This window comes from Physeter macrocephalus, chromosome 5 (assembly GCF_002837175.3).
Source record: "Physeter macrocephalus isolate SW-GA chromosome 5, ASM283717v5, whole genome shotgun sequence".
NCBI lineage: Eukaryota > Metazoa > Chordata > Mammalia > Artiodactyla > Physeteridae > Physeter > Physeter macrocephalus.
Window position 1 is genome coordinate 98,750,810 of NC_041218.1, and position 17,851 is coordinate 98,768,660.

Consider the following 17,851-nt stretch of genomic DNA (forward strand, 5'->3'; position numbering starts at 1 on the left):
GCAAAATGCTCACAGTAGTTATATAGGTGATGAGAGGATCATTTATCTTTTTTCTTGTCATTATTTTCTAAATTTTGTACAATTCAAATATGTTATTTTAAAATGAAAAGAAGTCTTTTGGAAGGAATCTTAACAGACTTCAGTGACCACCATTAAAGAAGTATCTTTAAGCTTTCATGTAACACCACTGCCACTTAACATTAAAAAAAAATAGCCCTGGGCTTCCCTGGTGGCGCAGTGGTTGAGGGTCTGCCTGCCGATGCAGGGGACGCGGGTTCGTGCCCCGGTCCGGGAGGATCCCACGTGCCGCGGAGCGACTGGGCCCGTGAGCCATGGCCGCTGAGCCTGCGCGTCCGGAGCCTGTGCTCCGCAAAGGGAGAGGCCACAGCAGTGAGAGGTCCGCGTACCGCAAAAAAAAAAAAAAAAAAAAAATAGCCCTTGCTCTCAGTCAACTAAACGAAAAATGCAGTGTGGTGAGGTAAGTGTGAACAGATATGTGTACATAGCACTGTAGGGGTCCCACAGTTGAGCCTCAGAATATATTATCTGCATTTTGATGATGTGATACACAAGAATACTTCTACCTGCATTCATTTCTTCCTTTGGGATCTTTGATTTTTTTTTTTTTTCAAAAGGCTTAAGAGTGCGGGTCACAGGCTTGATTTCACGTACATATATTTACATAGGCAATGGTCCCATTCCTACTTCTGGGGATTTTTATGAGTGTGAGAAATTGGGTCAAAGAATAGAACTTTGGATAGTAAGGAATCACTGCACTGGGCCAAACTAGAAAGGTAAAACAGGGGTCAAGAAGGTACCTTCCCAGAGGGGAATAAACATGACAAAACAGGGACAAAGATGGCACCATGTTGGAAACTCTTGGAAATCTACTGGTCTCAGGTGCCCTTCCATCTGGACGTGGCCTTTTTATTTTATTTTTTATTATTATTATTTTTTTTGCGGTACGCGGGCCTCTCACTGTTGTGGCCTCTCCCGTTGCGGAGCACAGGCTCCGGACGTGCAGGCCCAGCGGCCATGGCTCACGGGCCCAGCCGCTCCGCGGCACGTGGGATCCTCCCGGACCGGGGCACGAACCCGTGTCCCCTGCACCGGCAGGCGGACTCTCAACCACCGCGCCACCAGGGAAGCCCCTGGACATGGCCTTTTTAGGTTCATGCTTATGAAATGGACTCCTGCCTGATTTCATAAATTGAAGGTTTATTATATGCTTACCACTAATGTACTGGGAGATGAGAATTGGGAAGGTGTTTACCTTAACAAATTTATCTGAAAACAGGAATGTTTTAGACCTTAATCTAATGGCTAAAACCAGACCAGCGAACAGCTCACCTGTTCCCTTACTTGGACTTCTTCCTCATTATTTGTTTGTTTTCACAGCAGCATGATGCTTGATTTAATTAGAAGTAGGGTATCTAACTACTATCTAGGATTAAAATGATCATCCCCAATTTACTATTTTAGGGTGTGAGGTAACGGTCCATATTAATGTGTATCTGGTTCTATGCTAGGCTCTTTACGGGTTATCCGTAAGCTAGAAAAGATCATCCATTTTAATCCCCATAAAAAATGTATTAGATAGATGTTATTCACTCCATTTTACAGATTAAGAGACAGAGGCTCAAAGAGTTTAAATAAGTAGGCCATGGCTCAGAGCTAATAAGTAGCTGGCCATGCCCTGGATTCAGGGTGTCAGTGAGCTCGATGCCCTTGCTTCTTTCCACAATGTCAGGCCACCATCTGTAGTTGAGTTGGTCTCCCCTTAGGTTCCATGAGGAAACAAGTGCATCCAATGCCCAGACTGAGCAGAAGTCACCAGTCCCTTGCTGACTGCACTGTCCCAGCAGTACTAGTTGGCTATACGAAGAAAAAGACGCAAGGATAGAACAAGGCACGCTGCTGCCGGATCTTACCAGCACATCTACAGGTGGGTTGATAATGCCCGGTCCTCTTCTCCTCATGACTCAGGAGATGAAAAGCATAAAATGTCTGGCACACCCAGCTTATGGCCTTAAATATCATTTCTCACCAAAGGAGCCAGGAGTCCAAGATGAGCCTGGGACATCTTGCCTTACCAAATAGCAACACAGCTCTTGGTGACCACTAGGATCACAACAGAAGTCAACCTGAATAAGCCCCCACCTGGCAAAGATGACGCAATAACTGCAAAGGGCTGAAACAGATCAAATATGTTTAAAATCCATAATTCATAACGATGCAACAACATAAACTTTATTGGTCACCTTTGGTGGATGCTATGGAATGAACACATTGTTGAGAAAAGCGGTAAATAGAGAGAAATCTTCCACCATTTACCCATCTTTTCTGTTATGATCTGAACCTAAGAGAGCCATGTAGTTGATGAGGGGCACAGCCTCTTTGTAGAAGTATTCCAGCCAATAAACAGAAGAAGAATTGGAGTATCACTGTTTAGCAGCTGCTCAGTATTAATGAATCCAGTCTATGGTCAGAGAGATAATTTGCATCTAACCAAGCCTATAACTCTAAACTCCCAATAGGAATTGTAGGGGATAGGAAAACATGTGAAACAATAGAAGAACAAAAGTCCAGTCAAGAACAAAGTCAAAACTGTGGGAAGTTCTCCAGGACGAAAGACCCAGTTTATTCAACAACAAAAGGGACACATAGAGCCTAAGAGACATAAGAGAAATACCAAAACATATGGACTATATCTTGACTGTGATGAAAACAAACTATTAAAAAATTTACAAGACAATCAGGAAACTGTGAGCACTGACTAGATATTTGATATCCAGGAATATTAAGGAATTAATGTTTATTACTTGGGTGGAATAATAGTATTATGACTCTCTTATAGCGGTACATAATGAAATATTCAGATGAAATGAGAAGGTTTGGTCTAGATTTGGGTTCAAAATGACACTGAAGAAAGTATAGTTGAAATAAGATTGTCCAGGTATTGATAATTACAGTTGCATAGGATATACATGAATAAGTAATCATCCATCAGGTTCACTGTACTGTTGTTTTCTCTGTATATGTTTGAAATTTTCAATAATAAAAAAGTTTTCAAAGAGCTCAAGAACCCTTGTAAAATAGCGTCTTTTCCCCCTTCCAAACTTGGCGACAAATTCTATTTACTGATCCTGTAAAAACAGAACATATGCAGTCTGGGACGTACTTGCAAATTTTCTTCCACTTCAGAGATGACCTGTTCCACACAGGCCATTTCCACAAAGCAATCTTTGCAATGTCTGCATTGTGTTCCTACGTATCTTTAAATTGACACTGAGTTCTAGTGACACAGCCCGCCTGAAATGACCATTCGGTGTACTTGTTAGAAGAGGGGTCATCCATTTGGTTAAAATGTGGTTCTGGTCCTGGAGCCTCCCAATTAATATTAGAGGGGCGACTAGACTAAGCAGGAAAGGACTAAAGCGCCCCCGTGTGGCCAGTACAGGTTAAAGCAAGCCGTGCCTTGCTTAACACATAAAAGCGGCTGGACGCCTCCTTATCCCCTTCTGTCCTAAGACGGCAGATCTTGTAAGAGAGCGCACTTTGCCAGGTCTGATACACTATTTTTTTTTTTTTTTAAGATTTACTTATTATTTATTTTATTTATTTTTGGCTGCATCGGGTCTTAGTTGCGGCTCACGGGCTTCTCTCTAGTTGAGGTGCAGGAGCTCAGTAGTTGTGGTGCGCGGGCTTAGTTGCCCTGCGGCCTGTTGGTTCTTAGTTCCCTGACCCGAGATCGAACCCGCCTCCCTTGCACTGTAAGACGAATTCTTTACCACTGGACCACCAGGGAAGTCCTAGGTCTGATACACTGGTAAATGTTAACCAAGATCTCCCATCCTAATCGTAATCAAAAATAAATTACTTCTCTTTGGAAGAGAACAACAATCTCCAATCATAATATTTCTAAAAGGTGTGGATATTTTGTCTGTTTGTGGTCTTACGCGTTAGCTCCTGCAAACGTCTCAGGTGATTTCTACCTCTTTGGCATATAAAAAGGTGTAGACACTTTGTTCTGCTTTATAGTAAATTATTAATGGGTCCAAATAGAGAAGAATCCTAAAAAACAATAGTGTAAAGGATCTGACTTTCTCCGAGAGGGCACTCCGTCCACATAAATGAATGGGGCAGCCTCAAGATAGCAGAAGGAGCACGGCCTGGGCATTAGAAAGGGGAAGAGCAACTGACCGCTGTGGACTCAGTCCCCACAGCAGCTCCAGGGGGCCGATGTTTCTGTCTTTGTAGTACAGAGGGGATGTGACCCGCCCGGGAACACACGGCAGAGCAGACATACAAGCCCAGCTTGCCTCACCCAGCCATATCCCCTCCGCATCTGCTGCCGGGGAAGCTCTCTCTGACTGTGAGGCCTTGGGCAGGTTATGACCACCCTCGGCCTCCATTCTCTTTTGCAAAATCAGGGCATCAGGCTAGATGATCTTTCCTTTCAAAGGTCAAACCTTTACCATTTCTCTAATGATTGAAACTGAAATGTGCTCAGAGCCTAAGTTTAGGAAAAGCTTGTTGGGTGGCCACTTTCCTAGTTTTGCGACAAATGCCAGGGCAAAGTTCAGCCTGAACTCACACCAAATGGGGTGAATATTGGCGCCCTTCCATCCTTGCTCTTTGGGTTCCGCCTCCAGCGAAGACCCTGTTAGGTCGGTTTAGCCAGAATCCCCTTCATCCCCGATGTCTCCTGTTAGTAGTTTTCCACCCACTGGCCCCCACTCCGCTCCTTCACTATAAATCCCGCCTGCTCTCACTGTGTATGGAATCAAGCCCGCTTCCACCCTGAGGTCACTTTTCCCCTTTTGCAATAGTCCTGAATAAAATCTGCTTTCACACTTTAACTACCAGCCAGCTCTGACACAGGCCTCTCCCCTCAGATTGCTCTGTGCCAAGGGGAGCCTCCTGCCCAAAGTGATGTCCCTCTTTGGGAAAAGGTCACACCAGTGACCCAAAGAGGGGCACAGAGACTGAGCCCTGGTGCCTCACCTTGGGCAATTCTGAAGGGTTGCCCCTGTACCAGGCTCCCCAGCCTCAGCTGTGCCTCGAATTTTAACTAGTCCCTCTACACAAACCTACTCCATTCACTCCGTGCAGTACTGACCCCAAGGGCACCCCCCAAGAGACCTCCACGGGCCCACAAACCTCCATCTCAGAGGGAGCGCATCAAAGGCAGCACTGAGGGAATGAAAGCCAGGCTGCGCGGTTCCAGGAGCCTGGTGTCTTAGTGGTATGTGTGAGACCTGTGTCTCCCTGGCAGGGGTCTGCATCTCTGAAGTGGGAGTAGTACCCAGGGGTAGGTTTCTTGTAAGAATTATTGATAAATAGGACTTTGTCATAAGGGGTTTAGCTTGGTGCCTAGCACAGGGCAAGTGGCTCAGTTAACTTTTTGTTCTTATTCTATTAGCATTAGGTATTGATGATGACAATAATGATGGTGGTGATGAATGAAAGTGAATGGCTTAATGTTTCACCCCATCAGATTCACTATCTCCATTCTATCAAAGCTTGACCTAACCCAGTGGTTCTCAAGCTGTAGCAGAATCACTGGGGAGGTAACGGGTGTAGGGAGGCAGTGCTTGTGACCAAGGCAGATATTGGAGCCTAAATGTCTCTTTCAGTGAGTCTAGACAGCCAGGGTGAGAAAACTGCCTTGAGAACACACCCTCCTTTGGGTGAGACCACCAGACCCTGCCTACAGACTCAGCTGGCCGAGGATCTAAGCTTTATCTGGAGGGGTCAAACCGGTATTTCCGTACTACCAGCCAATGGACAACCTTGGGCTCCATTCCAGAAAGTGGGCTTCCACATGATTCTAGATACAGTGAAGAGAAAATGCATTTGTTGGCAGTGTAGGTAAGTGTAGGTAGGGAAGGTAACGGGGTGCAGTCACTCTGGAGTTTAATACGCTCATCCTTCGGGATCCAGAAATCCCCCTTCTGGGATGTACCCCAAGGAACTCTCAGGAGTCGGTTCTTAGGCACATCAGGATTTTATCCCAGGGTTATTTGTATCCATGGGAAGTTGGAAGCTACCTAGAGGTCCACCACAGGAGAACAGATAAGGAGATAGGACAGATGCACTTAGAAGCGAGAAACTAAACGTGACTAGAGCAACACGGATAGCTGTTTAATGGAGTACCGAATGAAAACAGTAGGCAGGAAAACAAGAGCTTTCACATAGTTTTAGTCACATACTTCCTAGAAATTCATCCACACGCCACACAGCACAGAAGCAAACCTGAACTCTGCTCAGCCTGCTCCCGTCCCTTCGAGAAGGTACCTTCTCCAAGGACTCTCTGTGATAAGGCTCCTTGTCGTCCATCCATGCCCAGGGCTGGGGATTAGGCCCGCCCAGCTCCCGGTCTGAGAGTTAACTGGTAAAAACAATACAGATCTGTTCCAACATGCCTCTTAAAAAGCATGCCACTTCCCAAGCAGAATCAGGAGAAACCAGGCTAAGAAACGAAACCAATGACCAAACAGAAAATATACTCTAGTTAATCTGAAGAAAGGCTGGGTGAACTAAAGGGATGAAAAGCAGGCCAGGGTAAGTGTCCAGTTAACTCAGGTGCCCTTGCTCCTAGGTGACTTCCAGGGTCTTTGGGCTTCCTGGGTGTCATCACCCCCCTGATACCATATGATCAGCTGACAAAGCATTCCGGCCGGCGGAACAGTCACAGGCTTTGATAAAGACTAATACGAGTTATCGGTTTTAAATATAGTAGTGTGTATATGTCAATCCCCAAACTCCCAATTAATCCCTCCCCTCAACTTTCCCCTTTGGTAACCATAAGTTTGTTTTCTAAATCTGTCAGTCCTAAAATGAACAATTTTTTTCATTTTATTTTTAAATTGATTGTATAGCACAGGGAACTCTGCTCAGTATTCTGTAATAACCTAAATGGGACAAGAATTTGAAAAAGAATAGAGGGACTTCCCTGGTGGTCCAGTGGTTAAGACTTCACCTTCCAATGCAGGGGGTGCGGGTTCAATCCCTGGTCAGGGAGCTAAGATCCCACATGCCCTGGGGCCAAAACACCAAAGCATAAAACAGGAGCAATATTGTAATAAATTCAATAAAGACTTTGAAAATGGTCCACATCCAAAAAAAATCTTTAACAAAAAATAGATACATATGACTGAATCACTTTGCGGTACACCTGAAACTAACACGACATTGTGACTCTACCCCAATATTAAATAAACATTTTTTAAAAAGACTAACACGAGAGGTTCCCCGTCATTGTGTCTTGTGAGTTTTGTTTATGGCAATTCTGCCCATGCTCTGGCCCCTGCCACAGACGAGACAATCTACAGATTAACAGTGCTGAGACCCAATGATGGGCCATGGCAACAGGATGCCTGGGGCCGGGATGTCTCCTTTACTGCATCAGGAAACACCCACCTTCGCTGGATTCACGGCCGACCCCCAGACATTTCCCAAGGTCCCACTGTTTCAGAACTTGACTTACTCATTCCACTTTTCTAGCCAAGAACAAAATCTGCTTGCCTCTGAACTGAGACTCAGTAAGAATGCCAGGCCATTTTTTCTTTCTAGCAACATTTAACCAACCAAATCATTTAGAAAGATTTACTTGGGATAATTTCTTCACATTTTCTAGGCTTGTTTTGGAACAACATTTCGATTATTTTCCCATTTTCTATGTCTGTCTCCATTCAACTTTGCCAATGAACCTCTTCCCCAAAAGCCCTGTAATTTCACTGCTCAGCCCTCTCATCACACATTCCCTGCCTTCCTTCCACCCTCGAGATAATCTGGAAGTAATATACTGTTTTGTTTAACTTTGTTTCCCTCGCTATCCCGGTATGACTTTTTCTGATGCTTGGTGATACACGTAACGGTTGACCATCTACGCCCTCTATTGATGTTGGATCTGGATAAATTTCATTACTTGGTGTCATTTGGCCCAACGTAACAATATGAATAAGAAGGTTAAACCTGAAGAAGATAACACGTACCAGAATCTCTTAAAAGAAAAGGACGTGCCTCTTGGAGGTGTAAAAAACACTGAGGAGGAACCAATGTTAAAATTTCCTAAGTTCATACATACGTATGTACGGTATGAGTCACCCTCTTCTAAATCTGCAAAAGTTCCAATGTGCACTCAGCTTCTTAAATAAGAATATCTCGATGCCCTGTACCTTGTAGACTTAGCTTTTTCAGTTTCTTTCCTTTCACCTCCTAGAGCTGGATATACCTACTGATTTGTCTACTGACTGATGCGACCAGGATTTTAAATCAAGGTGATGCTGTTGAATTGTCCATAAGACACACATGCGCCTTGGAGATCAGTGGCCGTCTGCACACGTACGGCTGTGAAATAACCCCCTTCTCTCTCTAAAGCCGAAGAGGGTCTCCTGCCTGGCCCACCCCCTGCTAACCTACCTACAGACTCAAGGCCACCCTCACCTGTCACCATCCTTACACTTCTTTGGCTCTGACCCCCAGGTCCCGGGCCAGGAGCATCTAGTCCTCTGAAAACATATCTGGTGGAAAGAGGGGAGAGGAAGAAAGAGAGGAGACGATGCAAGGAGAGAGGGAAGGGAAGCCCCCCACCATTCCCCTTCTCTGACCCCCACTTCAGTGCTGTCCTCAGTAGCAGCCAGAGGAAGAGAGGGGAGGGAGGAAGGCAAATAGGAAAGAGAGCTGCACCCACAGGGGAACTCCTTTGAGCCCCATTCTCTGCAGCCTCATCTGCCTGCCCCTCACTTACCCGTCTGGAGCCCAGCCAGGCACAACGCCGGGACCCCCAACCAGTGTTCGGGCATGAAAGTGCCACCCCCCACCCCCAGCTCTGCCACGGAAGATGTCCTCCGGCTCTCAATGCAAACTTCCCAGCACCATCTGCAAATGACCTTTTGGAACAAAGTGCTTTGTATTGTAAATAGGTACTATTTATATTCCTCCTTAACTTCTGGTATGCATATTTTTATACGTTCATTCATCTATTATGTATAGCTATTTGAGTCCATCAGTGTCCTTATTTACATTTGAAGACAGGCTCCATCATTTTAACCATATTCCTGTTTTTAAAAACCAACTGTCTTTTCTATCTACATTTTTATAATAACATTTGGATAATTTTATTGTTAATGTTCTCACTATTACAAATGTTCAAATTACCACATATATGTATATATAAAACAGTGATCTTCATATATATGAAATTTACACGAGGTTATGTATATTACATATATTTTATATACATATAATATATATTATATTATATATGTAATATACAAAAAAATGACACAGAAAGACTGGAAGAGGTACTAAAATGTTAACTATAGGAGTGGAATTATGGAGTACTTTGAAGTCCTTTCTACTTTCTGTGGTTTCCAAAGTTCTTGTTAATACACGTTACTTTTATACTTGGAAAAATAAACATAATAAATATTTTAACATATGAATGTCTGTTAACGATGAAATCCTGGTTGAAACAAATAAAACCAGGGCACTTTTTAGAAACAGAATTTTCCAAATTTGGATTTTCAGAAACAGAGTTATCTATTACTATTACAATGCTTTTAAATATGACAGGAATTTAGAAACTGTCAGAGTAGTAGAAACCTATAATTAAAAGACAAAAGAAAAGTTATCTTTCCAGGGAGTATCTGTAGTAGGAAAAAAAATCTAGCTAATTCTTAGAAAAACAAACCCTTGTCTAGATAGATCTCTCAAGTAATAGGAAGTGTCGGTTGGTGAAGTCTTACATCTTGGTGAATTTCCTGATTTAAAGATACATGTACATTTTCATCATTTCTGAAGCGTATATGTGTTTCTAACTCAAAATCACGAGGGTTCCCATCCTGCCTGGTTATACCTGTTTGCAGCAGAGCTGTGTTTGCAGCAGATGGTGAGAATGGGAGTGAATAGAAAAGCATTAGGAGGGCTGGTCCCTAGTCTAGCCCCGGGACCAAGGACCCTGTTGCTGTCGTTTTGCCACTTACCCGCCCAGAGCCCCAGCTTCCTCACCTGAAAACTGAGTCCACAGTACTAAACGTCTTGGCGTGTTGCTGTGAATCCCACACCTGTTCCAGGGAACCATCTGAACGGGTGACCGTGGCGTGCGGCCATAACTTCTCTGTCCCTCTCCCTGAGAAGTACACAGTTCTACGGTAGGAGAGTGCAGAGGCGCCGGGAGCAGACAGTACCCTCAACAAGCTTTGGGAAAACGCTTCAAAGCACAGAAGAGCCACAGAGGGCAACCATATCATGTGATATGAGGGGCTTTGGTAGATGCAAAAGGAGAGACTAGAGAGAGGGAAATGTCCTTGGAGGAGACATTTATTGGTCTCCTTTCCCAAAGTCATGGGCAGTTGAAGGAACAAAGTGACAGCATTACACAAAGGAGTCCCCATTAAGACCAGCGATGCGCTAGGGCTGGTCATGGTGTTTGGGGAAGCTAAGACAGAGAGGTGGCCGGTGAAGCCCCCTGGTGAAGGTCTTAAAGAGGCCTGCTCAGGTATAAACTATTATACATAGAATGGCTAAACAACAAGGTCCTACTGTATAGCACAGAGAACTATATTCAATATCCCGTGATAAACCGTAATGGAAAAGAACACGAAAAAGAATGTATACTGTACAGCAAAAATTAACACAACATTGTAAATCAACTATATTTCAATAAAATAAATTTTAAAAAATAAAATAAATTTTTTTAAAAAGAGGCCCACCCAGAACATCCGGCCCAGCTCCTGTTTTCTCTCAGTGATGCAGAGGGACCGTGGGACATGAGGAGAGTCTCCGGTTCATGGGCGGGTGAAGAGCCATAGCTGCTGTTGGGTCCTCAGACGCCCTACTAAAATATTGTGACAGGAAAGCTGCTGGTAGAGAGATCCGGGATGTAGGTGGTATGTATTTTCCCAGGTGCAGGACCGGGATTAGAGCAAAGAGAAACGTGAAACCTTTCAATAGAGCACACTGGGCTGGTCATGGCAGGGACATCTCCAACCAAAGGGTTAAAAGGCTGCTATTATGTCTACAGAGAAAGACAAATCCCCTAACAACTGAGATCCTGTAGAGGGATCAGATGTACATTAGGACCTTGGGATGTCAACAGTCATCTTTCAAAGGAAAAATAAAGTGCTCAAAAACCAAATTCCCTCACTCACATTTCCTGAGTATCTAATCCAGAGGGCTAATTGGTGAGCCTTTTCACAGTGCCTGTCTCCATGCCCTTTTGACTTTCCTTTTGTTTATTTAAAGATGTCTTGAATAATCTTCCTAAGGTTTTCTCTGACAGAATCAGCAGGATCAAGTAACAATCTCACAGGCTAAGGGACACAACGATTTGGCTGAACAGATAACACAAGCTTCATCAAGGAAACCAAAAATTACTTCCGTGGGACACTGATTCTAAATTCATTCTAAATGAATTCTTATGGATTTCTTTTCATGTATGTGACAAAGCAGACAGTCTGGGGTTTTTGCTTCCTGTCTAGTAAAGTGAAAAATAATTAATGATCCCACAAAAGTTTATTTAGTAATATTACAAATTTTATGGAAAATAGATTGCCACTTTGAGACTGGACCACAACATTTCTTCAGTGGTATTCTAAAATTTCAAGGAAAGAGAACTCATAAAACTTTCAGAAATGGGCACCCACGGGTTCTAAGGGTGGCAGTGGGGTTTGTCTTTAGAAAGGCTCTTGTTTTATCCTTGGTTAGGCCTCGTTCTTGTAGAATAAAAGGCAGATACACAGAGTCTTCACTTGGCATGAAGGTAAACATCTCTGGAAAGGAAAAGGTACATTCCTACAGAAAAAAATAAATAAGGAAAAGGTACATTTCTATAGGAAACAAACCAACATTTTTCTCCGGTGAAGAAACTGGCCCTTTGGTCTAGGATGCCTGAAGACAGGTTTTCGGAGCTGATATGATTAATGCTCAATTTATATGTGTTTTAATGGGGGAGGGGGAGGAGGAAGCAAATTCCTAAGCAATGTCCGTAGAGTTTCACTCTTTTGCGATGATAATGTGGCATCTGAGATGAAAATATCTAGACGGATGTATAACCAAATGGTTGACAGAGAATATCCTCGAGGGTGAGACTAAGGAGGTCTTATTTTACATCTTTCTGTAAAATCTTCAATTTCTGCCCACCGGACTGTGCGTCTTAAAGCCCAGTGTGCCTCTGAGTCTGGGCCATTGGGCCGCTTGGGTGACAGAGGTGACCAGGTCCAACAAGGACCCAAGAAGGTGAGCCTGCTGTCCTGACAGCGCGATCGCTGCAGTTGAGAAAATGCTCTGAGCATTGGGAACAGTCCAGACCCCAGGTGGCCTCGGGGATGTACTAACTAAGGCAGGAGAAACTATGAACTAGGTTTTGGAAGAAATATGCAGTTTAGGGAAGAAGTCGGAATGGAGTGTAGCTCAGAAGACACACCTCATCTATTTCCCTCACACCTCTGCCTTCTGGACACATGTTCTCAGACAGGATAAATGTGGAGATGGTTTCCCCGTGCCTCACTAAGGAAAGATGGAGGGAAAGGTGGGTGATGAATGATCGCCTGGGCCGTGTCAACTGAAAAGAAAAAGCACAACGTGAGAGTTGTGAGTTAAGTTTTATTTGGGGCAAAATGAGGAGTATAGCCCCGGAGACAGCATTTCAGAGAGCTCTGAGAAACTGCTCCAAAGGGGTAGGGGGGAAGGTCAGCGTTGTATATGGTTTTAGTGAAGCGGGGGGCACGCACACATGTTTTCGCAGAGGCTGGCTGCTAGCCACGAGGAGAAGAGTCACCGCTAATGATTTTAGTGCTTTTGTCGATATGAGAAGACGCAAGAATTGGGCTCATAAAATCCTCTCCTGCTCTGTAATAACCTATATGGGAAAAGAGTCTAAAAAAGAGTGGAGGTATGTACAAGTATAACTGATTCACCACGCTGTACAGCAGCAAGTAACACAACATTGTAAATCAACTCTACTCCAATAAAAAGTTTTTTTAGACAAGGAAGATTCACACACACACCCCCCGCAAAATTCCTCTCCTGAAAACATCTAACTATCTAAAGGCCTGTTCCGCCAGTTTTTGCCAGAGCGCCGGGCGCCTCATTCCTGCTCTCCACCCTGAGCTCCTTCCAGGGGGTGCTGAAGGTCAGCAGCTGCAGCAGTTTGTGACTTAGTCCTTTTAGAGGCAGATGGCAACTGCCAGTTTGTACTTGGCAGCTGGCTGAGGTCACAGGCATTATGACTGAAACCCAATATTAATTATCAGCTGCTGGAGCAGGATAACTCAGGGCAGCAGTCCCTCCAGCCTGCATTTGATGTCTATATTATTTCTAGCTCAGCACCTGAATTGAGCTGCTTTCCAATTTGAATTTGAGTTTTCTCTTTCCTAGTCACCGCAAACCCTTTGGAGAAGCTGACACTTTCAGAGCGAATGAATTTATGTTCGAGTTCTTAAAAACATGGTGCTTTTATACTCTAGTTGACTTTTGGCAGCCAGACATCTTAGCACGTACTTTGCTTGTATTTTGCTGTGACGACTCTGAAGTTGAAAATTTTTTTTCTATACTTCCCGACTTAGGAGCTCATCGATAAGAAAATTTGTCCAGTATGACTTTGTTTCTTCCTTGATGAAAAGATTCTTCTTGAATGGAAAGCTTATTCTCTGTGTTCCTGGCTTGCAACTGTCCCATCCCTGGCTGAGCATAGAACACGTCAGTCGTCTAAACCACTGTTTGGAGAGATGTGAGCAAGGAAAAGCAAGCATGGTAAAAGAAATTTCTTGAAATTTAAATATGTTGGGTTGACTATCATGTATTTCTGTCGATTTCTAGTTACAGGAAAGATTATTTGCCCCCTCAGGACACATTCAAATACAAGTGCCATATTTATGGAAAGACATTGCCTTGATTTAACATAACAAATGCCTTACAATGTACAAATTTGGTAAGTTCATTATTTTCCAGACCTGGTTATCTGATCACTTGTATTAACATTTAGAGGCCAAGAGCAATTCTTATAAAAGGAAATGGAGGAGGGCTTGCATTAACTGGACCATGTGATGCAAGCATGATTATTTTTTTGTTACTGAAGTATAGTTGATTTACAATATTGTGTTAGTTTCAGGTGTACAGCAAAGTGATTCAGTGATATATATATATATTCAGATTCTTTTCCATTACAGGTTATTACAAGATATTGAATATAGTTCCCTGTGCTATACAGTAGGTCCTTGTTCGTTATCTATTTATGTAGTAGCGTGTGTCTGTTAATCCCACACTCCTAATTTATCCCTCCCCCTTTCCCCTTTGGTAAACATAAGTTTGTTTTCTATGCCTGTGAGTCTCTGTTCTGTAAATAGATTCATTTGTATTTTTTTTAGATGCCACATATAAGTGATAATCATATAATATTTGTCTGTCTCTGTCTGACTTACTTAGTATGATAAATCTCTAGGTCTATCCATGGCAATATTTCATTTTTTTTTACGGCTGAGAAATATTTCATTATGTATATACATCTTCTTTATCCATTCATCTGTGGATGAACACTTCGGTTGCTTCTGTCTCTTGGCTATTGTAAATAGTGCCGCAGTGACCACTGAGGTGCATGTATCTTTTTGAATTAGAGTTTTCATCTTTTCCAGGTATATGCCCAGGAGTGGGATTGCAGGATCACATGGCAACTTTATCGTTAGTTTTTTAAGGAACCTCCATACTATCCTCCGTAGTGGCTGCACCAATTACATTCCCACCAACAGTGCAGGAGGACTCCCCTTTTCTCCCCACCCTCTCCAGCATTTATGATTTGTAGACTTTTTAATGATAGCCAATCTGACAGGTCTGAGGTGAAGCTGTAGTTCTGATTTGCACTTCTCTAATAATTAGCAATGATGAGCATCCTTTTATGTCCAGCGTGATTTTTAGTGAAAGCAAACTTTTCCTAAAATAGCTTGCCATTGTCCCTTTTCTCTGACTTGATTGCCTTGATTTAGGAATGGGATAAATGCAATTGAATGAAGAAAATAATCTAATAGAGAGTCGTGTTTCATTTGTTGTTGTTGTCATTGTTATTTTTCAGCGTTATCTCAAACTTTGCCACCTGAGAACCTAAGTCCAATGCTTACAGAAGAAATCACTATTCCATCTAGCCAAGGCTCAACAGATGATTACACTGTGGTTATGTAGCCAGTTGAAAATGAAGCAACCACGGATGGACCATCTGCCCTCTCTCCCAGGAGACCAGTCAAGAGTCATTCCAGGAACCAGACGTCAGCAACGTCACCGACCTGGATGACATGGTGGCTGCTCAGAGGCCAGCGGTGCCACTGAGGAAACACCAACAGACCCACCTGGGAGTTCCATTGCCTGTAAGCACGCTCTGCTCCCTGACTTTAGGTAGGGACTCCTGGTTGACATTCCAGGTTTGTTTTGATCACCCTATTTTTGTTGGTTTTCCCTCTTCATTCATGGACCTTTTACAATCCACCAGTCTGCTTGGCTCCCACCCTACCACCCTTGATAAATATGGAAACAAAACAACCACTCTGCTGTGGTCAAGCCATCACCTCACTCGGTTCTCAGAAATTCAAAAATCAGTAGGATTTATTAGCATCTCCCATTTGATTTTCTTCCTGCGGAATTTTCTTTAGAGCTGTAACGTTGCTCTACTGTCACATTTTTGTCTTTTGAAACAATGTTCTATGTTCTAGAAATCATGCAGGCAGAATATATGTTCCCTATCTCCAATACACACTGCAAAACAGAAAGAGAAAGGGACACAGCAGAGAATGCATGGGGCACCCTTTTAGGGGGCAGAAGTAAATTTACTTTCTGGTCCTTACTCACACTATGCCCATTTGTTTTTCTTTTATAGACTAAGATCACAAGAATCTTCAACAGAAGAAATGCCAAGAGGGCTAGAATCTCACCAGATGGTGGCATTAATAATGGAACAAACTAGAACTGATGACAGAGACAGCAAGTCTGAAAATGACACAAAGAATATAAATACTGTGAGATGGCTCCCCCCTCCCAAATTCTGCCTCTTGCCAAATAGTTTCATCTCTTCCACATTATCCGTGGTAAAATACGGAACACAGGATCACGCATCACGTCCAAAAATGCTCTGCTAGTGACACTGTATGGTTCACTCCTTTTTCTCATACGTGACTTTAAATAATAAAGTGATGGCTATTACAATCACAGAACATTTACTAGGAGCTTATTTTACTTGTATCACCACTTTGATGCAAAAAAGGATTTAAGGTGGTTTATAAGGTGAGAAGGAAAAAGGGCAAACAAAGGCCAGAACTTTACCTAGAATCAGAACTGAAGTAGACCTCTAGGAATGAACGCCATGTAGTTCCCCTTGCTCCACCTGGGTGACCCTAATGTGTGTGGCATCTCTCCCACCACCATCTAACCCAAGCACTCCCCTGTGGCTGGGCAGAGGTAAAACTCAGAATTTAGTGAGCAGATGGCAAGCTGCACACATGTAGATGAACGGTCTTGAATCTGGAGACCAAGATCCATTTGTACGTCTTTGAATTGTTTGCCATCAGCATGGTAACTCCCCTGACCCACATACAACTTACCTGCCCACAAAAGTCCCAACTTCCCCGACTCCACACTCCCCACCCCCAAAGACACACAGACATATAGGAAAGGTATCCCAAGTCCATGTACTCTTCATCACAGACACTGAAAATGACCCTCATTAAAACTGTTAGGATCCCCTAACAATACCTGCCCTGTTCTGGAAGCTGTGTGGTCATGCAGTGTCATTCTCAAGGTCCTCTACTTGCCATGTCTGAATTATTGCCAGATGACCAGGAGTTAAGGAAAGGGGAGTAATTATTTTAGGCTTCAAACAAAAATCAGAAGGAATTGGAATTCTCAAAATGAAACGTAGTTGAGGTGCAAAATAATAAAGGGTCGAATGGTGCAAAAGAAAGGGTTCCAAAAGTTTGGGTGTGTGCATGTACGCACACGTGTGTGTGCAGCATACGTAGTATATGTAGTATACATGTATAAATTATTCCAAAAAGAAATAATCAGCATGAAAATTCAAAGCAATCATATGTAAAATATACAAAAAGTATGACAACTAGCAAGAACTGTTGGTTACTAGGCCTTATTATGTGTCAGATTCTGCCTTAAATGCTGTCCCTACAGTGTCTTATTTCATTTTAATCCTCATAACAACCCTGTAAAATAGATACTATTCTTATTTTGCAGATAAGGAAACTAAAGCTTGGTGAGGTTAAGTCACTTGCTCAGGGTTCACGCCAAGAGTAGCAAAATGAGGAATCAAATCAGGGCCTGCCTGCCTCCCAGGTGAGGTCTGACCATTACCTTGTGCTGCCTCCCGGTGGCAAGAGCTGGGAATTACCAAACCTGAATTCTAGCTGTTCCTCCTTCATTTCTCTAAAACTGTTTCTACCTATAAGATGAGATGGGTTGGGCAAAATGATCTCCAAAGTCCATTTTTTATCCAGCATTCTTCATTGCACCAGATTTGCAAAAATATGTCCACGTATCAAACGGATTCTTAAGTATCCTGACCTCATGATCAAATTGATGGCAATTTATTCAGCCTGGAATTTATAAATTACACATTATGACTAATTTGTGTCACCTTTGCGTTCTCGGCACTGGGAACAGTTGTCTTTCACACCATAGGGTCTCAGAAACGACTAGCACATCCTCAGGGACCTATGTAAGACCATTAAGCCACCTCCACACTTGTCTTTTTTGGAAAAAGGAAAGAAAAACTGGGGAAAAAATGGAGCTAATGGAGCTAGAATTGAAGTTAATTTATTGAGGTCACTCTCTTTGTTTCATAAGTGATTAAATT

At 43.1% G+C, this 17,851-nt stretch overlaps 1 protein-coding gene and 1 long non-coding RNA gene across 32 annotated transcripts in view; one reads left to right on the forward strand and one right to left on the reverse strand.

The window, feature by feature from the left end:
- The window catches only part of C5H7orf25 (chromosome 5 C7orf25 homolog), a 214,973-nt gene that overhangs the window by 177,163 nt on the left and 19,959 nt on the right, over positions 1-17,851 (reverse strand). The window contains exon 3 of one of the 30 annotated variants that reach the window (XR_003679978.2): positions 11,531-11,802. The exons of the other annotated variants lie outside the window; for them this stretch is intronic. The gene's annotated coding sequence lies outside the window, so the exon portion shown is untranslated. Of the gene's footprint in view, positions 1-11,530; positions 11,803-17,851 lie in introns of those variants that run through there. 30 annotated transcript variants of the gene reach the window in all.
- LOC114486349 (uncharacterized) lies at positions 13,392-16,177 on the forward strand. 2 transcript variants are annotated; one of them, XR_003679986.1, is made up of 4 exons: positions 13,400-13,458; positions 13,575-13,761; positions 15,074-15,362; positions 15,869-16,177. It is a non-coding gene; the product is annotated as an uncharacterized lncRNA (long non-coding RNA). The 2 variants fall into 2 exon arrangements; XR_003679985.1 differs by having other exon boundaries at positions 13,392-13,761.